Below are 8,182 nucleotides of genomic sequence, written 5' to 3'. Positions count from 1 at the left end.
AGTTGCTATGAGCTGAAATGAATATGAAATACATGTAATTGAAAAGTATAAAGCATTACGCAGTACAATCGCCACAAAGAGTATACTAAGAAAGGAGGACAATAGGGAGCTTTAGATTTTAGCGACGGGGACGTTCAGAGGGGGGAAAAATCGGTTCTGAGCATGCGCAAAATCGCTTATCAAACTCGATCTATTTATAGCTTAAAGGGATAGTACAGTATTGGTTGAGATGAGAATTGGGCTTTTAACTTTTTGCGAGATACCAAGAAAACACTTATGATATAGTACAGAGCATACCATTTTAAGAGGAATTCAAAGTTTATTTGATGAAAATCGAGTATGGAATTACTGAAACATCCAAAAACAAAGTAAAATAAAGCGATCGTAATAAAGTGTGGGTCCCACACTTTATTAGAATCGCTCTTTTTTGGATATCTCAGCCATTTCAAAACCAATTTTCATCAAATAAACGTTGAATTCCTCACAGAATTACCTGCTCTTTCATATTTCATAAGAGGTTTCTCATTATCTCACCAAAAAATGTTAGAAACCTGAAATTAGGTCTCAACCAAAACTGTACAATCCCTTTAGCATGTTTACGTCTGCTCAATTCACGACGCAGAGAACTACACTATAAAATAATTTGATCCACCGATCACATTAAATAGTGGGGGCGGCATTTTATTTTTTACAGGTTGCGTCTCCGCGCAAAGTTAGTTTTCAACACGACGCAGGAAGAGAGGAGAACGTCCAACGCAATCGTCGTCTCAAAATTAATGTCCGCGCCGCAAATCTAAAGCTCCCTTATATTATTTCAACTCAATTTCATGATGGTCTCTATCAAATACTATTAATTATAACACTAAGTACAAGCAGAGAAAGTCGGGTGGTCATCACACACATACTGAAATATAGACGTTCATGAATTTTAGACATATAAATATGTCGCTTTGAAATCTCAAGTCCGCGCTGTATACACTCACAAAATGATAAACGCCGGGCCAAGGATATCACCTTTGCTTATCCGCTTTTGCTGCCATTGAAAGACCGTATATATAGCATTACAATGATTTCATTGAAGAGGAAGAAAATGAAATAATGGCATTTATGGCATTAATGGAAGATAAAAAACGACAGTGTGTGAATTCCATAGTGTTTGTCAGTCTTAATGATGGTTACGTTCAATACAGTAACTTCGAAAGGCTCCATACTCATTGTTGTGTGCTCTGTTTCGATAAATGAATTGTCACTGGTTACATCGATTACATGATGATTATGTATGGTCGTTATTGACAGAGCGTATACAGTGTTATGGCGGAGAAGAATAGAGTGGTATGGTGGCAACTCACACTTCACACGTTTCATCAGTAACAGCGAGATCACCACTAGACCCTCGCAACTGAACTTTACTCTTGCCCTCGAGACGCATGTCTTTCTGAGCAGTGGCGTATCTAAGGGGGGGGGGGGGGCAAGGGGGGCACGTGCCCCGGGCGCCACTCCTTGGGGGCGCCGAAAACGAAAAAACGAAAAAAAAAAAGAAGAAAAAGAAAAAAAGAAGAAGAAGAGGAAGGAAAAAAAAAAAACCTCGCCCGGACCCGGGGGGGGGGGGGGGGGGGGGAGAGAAAACCAAATCAAACAAGATAAAAACAAAAAATGACAATGTTAATTGTGTTCACACAAGAATTCCATGTTTTGTAAGCTGAAATTTAGGCTCGCTCGCTGCGCTCGCTCGACAAAATGTATAGAAAAGAAGATAAGAACAAAACGTGATGATAACGCGGGCAAAATTACAATGTATATTGTGTTACACATGCCATTGTTAGAAGGCAAAATGTTACACGGAGCAGCGGCTGCAATTTTATTTCTTTCGTTCTGAAGCGATCGCCTACTGGATCAAACGAGGGCACCAAAGGTGTCGAACATTATACGGGGGGGGGGCGCAAAAAAAATCAAACAAGATAAGAACAAAACGTAATGATGATGCGGAAATATACAAATTTCGGCTCACTCGCGCGTAATAATTTAGAGTATTTTTTTTCAAGTCCTCAGTTTGTTGGTATAAATCGTTATCTATAAGGCCGTCACTATATCTTGATTAGAATTGTAAGATTTAATAAGCAAAAAATGGCAAGAATTCCATGTTTTGTAAGCTGAAATACAGAAATTTTCGGCTCGCTCGCTGCGCTCGCTCGCCAAAATTTATCAAAAAAGAAGATAAGAACAAAACGTGATGATGGCGCGGAAATATACGAATTTCGGCTCACTCGTGCGTACTAATTTGGAATATTTTTTCAACTCCTCAGTTTGTTAGTATAAATCGTTATCTATAAGGCCGTCACTTCTATCTTGATTAGAATTGTAAGATTTTATAAGCAAAAAATGACAAGAATTCCATGTTTTGTAAGCTGAAATACAAACATTTTCTGCTCGCTCGCTGCGCTCGCTCGCCAAAATTTATCAAAAAAAGAAGAAGAAGATAAGAACCAAACGTGATGATGGCGCGGAAATATACGAATTTCGGCTCACTCGTGCGTACTAATTTGGAGTATTTTTTCAAGTCCTAAGTTTGTTGGTATAAATCGTTATCTATAAGGCCGTCACAATATCTTGATTAGAATTGTAAGATTTAATAAGCAAAAAATGACAAGAATTCCATGTAGTGTAAGCTAAAATACAAAAATTTTCGGCTCGCTCGCTGAGCTCGCTCGCCGCAATTTATCAACAACAAAAAAGAAGATAAGAACCAAACGTGATGATGACGCGAAATATACAAAAATTTCGGCTCGCTCGCTGCGCTCGCTCGCCAATATTTATCTAAATTTATTACATTTAAATCACCCTCAAAAGACCCCTTTTAAGTGCTTGAAAAAGCATATGTGGACCTTTTTTCTAAAAGTCCCTACCGGGATGGGGTTGGGGTTGAACACTTTTTCAGAAATCAGGGGCGCAATTTTCTCGCTTGCCCCGGGCGCCGTTTTCCCTAGATACGCCTTCTGAGGGTCACATATCGTACAAGCTTTGCTTTTTAGTGGGACCCTCCATTTCCATCCCCAGCCTTAACTATCTTGTTATATGCATATGTATATATAAAAAAATACAATTGTGTTTTCTTCATTGTTACTCATTTTCACATGTATATAGGGCCTATTTTGTCAATTATTACAGACATTTCCTGCTTATGGGGGGGGGGGCTGCATTGTATATACATAATTTCTCTTGATGGAAATGAAAAATGAATTTGAATCCTTTAATCTTTCCCAAAAAATCTCAAAACTTTCTGCCCCCACGTGGGCTGTGTCATGTTACACTTAATTTACATAATTAATAGATACATATTTGTGACAACAATATATATACAAAAGATCGCAGTCATTTAAAGGGAAATTCCCGACCAGCTGAAAGTTAATCTGAAAAGGAAGAGTGAACTTTCACAAGCACAACAGTGAAATTTGATCAAAATCGGATTAAAAAGACTTAGGAAGATATTCTCCCACGGATATTGCCATTGATTGCAATCTTCAGTATTGTTATACACGAATCGTTCCATGTGGGGAGATTTAAACATTGTACAAGTGTATACCATACACAGAGTCATGATTACAGTCTTGGGGAAAAGGCATGCAGTGCCAGGCCTATGTAATATAGGGCCTATTACAATATCTTGTGGAGCTGAGGTCGACTACCAAGTTGATTTTAATAGACTCCGTCGGGTGTGAACAAACGCGATAAGCGTGGGCTTCCTCAAAACTCGAATAAAACGTGCTGAAAGCTCTAAGAGAAATCAAGTTTCGCCAGATGTAGGTTAAAGGACAAGTTCACCTTCATAGACAAGTGGGTTGAGTGAATGCAGCAATATTAGTAGAACACATCAATGAGAGTTTGAGGAAAATCGGACAATCCGTTCAAAAGTTATGAATTTTTGAAGTTTCTGCTCAGTCACGGCTGGAAGAGAAGACTACTATAGCTTGTGATGTCATATGAGTACAACTGTACAAAGAAAGTATAACGAAAATTCAACATATTCTCACTTTTCTCACATAATAAAAGAATACTCGACTTCTCTCTTTCAGAAGTCAGGGGAAATAATATTACCCCTAACATAAGTCAGTAACACGTCGAAGAAATGTGCACTTTATTCAAAAAGTCAAGTTTTGTGAAATTCTCTTTTTATTTTCTTTATATTGTTGTACGCATGTGACATCATACATTGTGGTAGTCTTCTCCTCCAGCAGTGATTGCACAGATACTTTAAAAATTCATAACTTTTGAACGGATTGTCGGATTTTCCCCAAAATTTCACTGATTTGTTCTACTAATATTGTTGCCTTGACTCAGTCCACATGTATATGAAGGTGAACTTGTCCTTTAAGTGACTGCGGAAAGAGTACAGTGAAGCATTCGCTAAAAAAAAAGGGGGAAGAAGATCCTTTCAAAATGAAGATTTCTAAGTCTACTTTCTTCATGCTCTTTAACGATAATTTGACAGTGATGTGACAATAGTATGCAATGATTGAAACTTTATTTTCACTTTATTTTCAACAGAATATACAAAGAAATATGTGAAATCTGACATGCGTGTCGTTGAAAATATACAAAGCCAGCCAGAGATAGCAACATCTTCATGTCGACATGATCAGTACAAAAAAAAAAAAGAGACATAAGATCAAAGTGAAGAGTTTGTTCGCAAAAACTGATAAGTCCATTTTTGAAGATTTTGAAGTACGGTCTCTGTCATAAAGTACAAAAAAAAAACTTTTAAATGATATATTGGTCACTACATATAAAGGTACATGTTTGAAGTTATGGTCACAAGAAGCAAATATTTTCTTATTATTCTCTTTATTTTTCTTGACCTTTAATCGCAAATATCACTACATCTGGCAAATATGGACTTATCGTTTTTTGCGAACAAACTCTTCAGTTATACATTCTGCAAAAAAAAATAAAAAATAAAAAATTGAAAGTACCCACTAGAAAGACTTTGCTTGTATCATGTGGGTACCTCTGAGGAGAGGGTGAATGATGATTATGACGGTGATATTTTGCAGGTACACATTTTCATGAAAGAAAACAAGTTTGCCAAATTCTTTTACAACACTTTCATACCGTTGGAGGCCTCCGACATCACTAAGCAAAACAAACACATGCATATTAATAGGGCCTACAACTTGTCCACAGAAATGAATAGGTGCCTACTAAATATTAATAGTGGAAATAACAGTGAAATTAATACACGTTACCATATAAAAGTACACTTATACAGAATCAGAAATAAACCCAGATCCTAAAATACAAAGAAGGCCTTCTTATAGACTTTCCATTGGTAGTAATGTCTGTAATAATAAGTGACGGTGCCTATACCTTGTCGCTCAAGTATCATACTAGTAGCTTGCCATTCTGCCATTGCCATTGCCATTGCCATTAAAATAGCGTTTAAATAATTCAGTTGATACAGCCGTTGACTTTTGATGTTCAAGTTCATTTCAAAGTTATTATCCTCGTCAGGTGAGGACTTCTTAATTTGACCATAATTATTTCAAAACCCCTTATAGCAGATACTTGTAATCCTTGGATCGGAACAATGATCTGAAACCCGAGAGCAGTATATTTTAGAACGTTGCCTGGATACGGATATCAAAATTAGATTTACAACAAAATTCAAGATGACATCCCCCAAACGATTTTTTTTTTCGACGAGACGGAAAACCTTGATTCTTTTCTTTTTTTTTTTTTTTGCTGAATAAAAGTTGTCATCGTGCTTTGATCAAAATGATGAAGATGATGCAACAAACTGGACAAGAACGCAAAAAGACTGGACAGGTGCATTGCCCAACCCAAAAGTACCAACGTAGAGGGCGTTCGCTTACTCGTAGTCTTTTTATTTCATTTCGCGCTGAAAAACACACCGCGCGGATTCACAGCGAGGAAAAAATATGGGGCCCCGTAACCTGTATATCATAAGTCAGTCCCAGCTGTTGTAACTCTTCGTTATGTTGCATCTTTCTCGCACTTTTCCTTCACGTTTCGTTTTATCTTGCCTTAACTTCACTCTGTTGCTCGTTATTTCACCTTGAAGCATTTCTTGGCAAAATGTGTACATGATAAATGTATCTTTCAGTTTTAAACTATCTGTTAGAAGGCTATCAAACTGCCTTGAGCACGTGTACATTGTTATGATTGCGCAATTCCCCCATATCCAAGCTCGCGCTTCGAGCGTGGATAATGTTAGTAAACAATGAATGAATTGTGGTGACGCCCTTACCTACCTTGAAGGGAGGAATATATGAGTAAGAAAACGATCATTTGAGTATTCTGTTTTGTAAGGAGTGGATGGTGGCAAAATCATAAGTGTATCTGACGTTCCTCGCGCGACATAATGTAGGTCCTACGTACAAGACTCGACTTCGATATCGCCCAGCTGCAAGTTGCGAAGGCCCATAATGCATGCACACAAACTTGAGTGGCAGAAATTACTGGCAGTAGTTGTCGGCTCAAGAGCGAGCAGGCCAGTCAAAGCTCGAGTGATCGAAATAGGGTGTGTACAATTTCATTAGGACGAGATTATACGCCCTTCACGTAAATATACCGTCAGGCTCACATCGAGAGAAAAAAAAAACAGAAGAAAAAAAAAGCCCAACCCCCCCCCCCAAAAAAAAAGATTAAACACACAGTAACAAAACAAAACATAATGTTCATAATAGGACCCAGTAAACGTCCCATCACAAATACGTGCAGGCCTACTTTGATTTTAGCTCAGAATTTTACTTTGAATCAACTATTTCTAATCTGGCAGTATTATCTAGGCCTTATACTACATAAAAGTACTACTCTTCCCCTCCAGAAAAAAAAAGAGAAAAAACAAACAATCACGCTATGTAAGCAATATTTTACCAAAATACTTTGGTTTATTCTCTCGCCCAGGGGCAGGAGATCTAGTGTGATCCTTACCATCGAATACATATTGTGGACTTCACTTTATGAAGCAGTCGCAGGTCTCTAAACTCCCTGCTGTCCCACGAACGGTACTATTTTACGAACCCGTTTTCATGTTCGGTGTGCAAATACACGTGTAAAGTCTGGATCTGCATGCGCGTAGTTCAGTGCATGCGAACGATCGACTCACACACTCGATCGACCCACACACACCGCGCCGATTAGCTTGGTTGGGCCAGCAGGGAGGTGGTATTGGAATACCACCTCCCTGGTCGGGCCGCTATTGGGGCGGTCGGTGATATCGATGATAGAGAGCCTATAGTAACTATCGAACATGTAGGTTTGATAGCCTGACTTGGTCCGTCCGACACCCGCTGTCCCCAGCTGTAACTCCTCATGTTCGTGGTGACCCAGCTCGTCTCTGCAACTTTTTCCCCAGGCCCGCTGCGGGCTCCTCGCTCACCGTACCCATCCTCACGATCCCACCGAATAGGGAGGTCCCCACCATAACGTAGGCCCTACCCAATCGATCAGCGAAAGGCAGAGTGTGCGTAGACTGTCACGCCTACCGCCCGGTGTCTCCGGCCAAACAGACGTTATTTTCTGGACACCGAATCGGCTGTCGTTGCCTCACTGTGCGCCGCTCGCGAGGATTCGAACCGCATTTATAGCTTTGGAAAGATTCTGTAGATTTACGATTGCTACACAAAAGCTTTGAGAGGCACCTCTCAACTGCTGTGGCAAAATGTTGAGGTTACGGTATTAATTCCGTCATGAATTCAATAGGACAGTCAGTCCAATATGTGCACTCCCAACGTTGCAAAAAAAAAAAAAAAAAAAAAAAAAATCTCGGAAAAAAAGGCCTGAAAATGTTTTCGCAAGCAACAACCGCTGAATGAAAGCTACCCGCGACCGACCCGCCGCCACATGTACGCACGCCACTCGAGAGCGCAAAGTGGTACTACGGCACTTTTTCATGATCATATTTTGATCATATTTTGATGATCATATTTTTCATGATCACATTTTTCATGATCCTATTTCAATGATCAACAGTTAGTTATAGGTTCACTGTAGATAGAGCTTGTATGCCTACTCCAGTATACACATGCAAATTTAATATGTAACATTGCCCCGCCCCGATGCAAAAAATAAGTAGATAAATAAATAAGAATAATTAGTTAAGGTGTTGGAATTAACCGCTGGATGAGAGGTTCGATGTCATGTGTGGACAAGAATACAAAGAAAA

The sequence above is a fragment of the Diadema antillarum genome, unplaced genomic scaffold (genome assembly GCF_040938485.1).
Source record: "Diadema antillarum isolate AM-2024a unplaced genomic scaffold, OU_Dant_1.0 seq00001081_RagTag, whole genome shotgun sequence".
Taxonomy (NCBI): domain Eukaryota; kingdom Metazoa; phylum Echinodermata; class Echinoidea; order Diadematoida; family Diadematidae; genus Diadema; species Diadema antillarum.
This window is presented reverse-complemented; position numbering follows the sequence as displayed.